Source organism: Pundamilia nyererei, unplaced genomic scaffold, assembly GCF_000239375.1.
Source record: "Pundamilia nyererei isolate P.nyererei 1_Seehausen unplaced genomic scaffold, PunNye1.0 scaffold00220, whole genome shotgun sequence".
Lineage (NCBI taxonomy): Eukaryota > Metazoa > Chordata > Actinopteri > Cichliformes > Cichlidae > Pundamilia > Pundamilia nyererei.
In genome coordinates this window covers 677919-678904 of record NW_005187621.1, presented here as the reverse complement: position 1 = coordinate 678904, position 986 = coordinate 677919, and positions in this window count along the sequence as shown.

The window sequence follows — 986 nt, the reverse complement described above, 5'->3', positions numbered from 1 at the left end:
TAAAATTATTCCTCAAAAATACAACTTGCCTAATAATTCTGCACTCCCTGTATCTCCTTTAAGCCCCATGATTTTTCCAAGCTACAGATTTTGCATAAGTGCATAGACTCCATTAGATGTTGGATGGCTGGAAACTTTCTTCAACTAAATGAAGACTGAAGTTCTTGTTTGTGCTCCTAAAAATTTTGTACCTAGTATTATGGAATACTTGGGTCCACTTGCTACATTTGCAAAACCGTCTATCAGGAGCCTTGGTGTTAGTATTGACTCAGCTCTGACTTTGGATGCCCATGTAAAATCTTTGGTTTGCTCCTGTTTTTATCACTTGAGAAACATTGCTAAGCTGAGTCCCATTGTATCGCGCTCCGAATTAGAAATTGTCATTCATGCATTTGTTTCATCTTGTCTGGACTATTGTAATTCTTTGTTTACTTGTTTATGTAAAGCCTCTTTGGAGCATCTGCAAGTTGTTCCGAACGCTGCTGCAAAACTTCTGACCACGTCCTCCAAGTTTTCTCATGTCACACCCCTGCTGATTCAGCTGCACTGGCTCCCCGTTAAATTCAGAATCCAGTTTAAGGTTTTGACCTTGACTTTCAGGGCTCTGCATGGACAAGCACCAACATATATAAGTGAACGTTTACATCCATACATTCCCAGCAGGTCCCTGAGGTCATGTGACCAGGGCTTGCTTGCTGTCCAACACACGAGGCTGAAAACAAAAGGCGACAAAGCTTTTGGGACTGTGGCCCCCAGATTGTGGAACTCTCTCCCTTTGAGCCTGAGATCTGTGGACTCAGTGGTCACTTTTAAAAAGCGGCTAAAAACTGTCAGGGTCCTGGGACTGGGCAACCCAGGATCCCTGGGCAGTCATGGACCTGTGTATTATTATGTATTTTTGGTGTCGTTTTCCCCTTCTCTGTGCGTGTACATATGTGTGTTTCTCTGTGCTGTGTTAGTCTGTCCCACTCATATGTTTAGGCGAG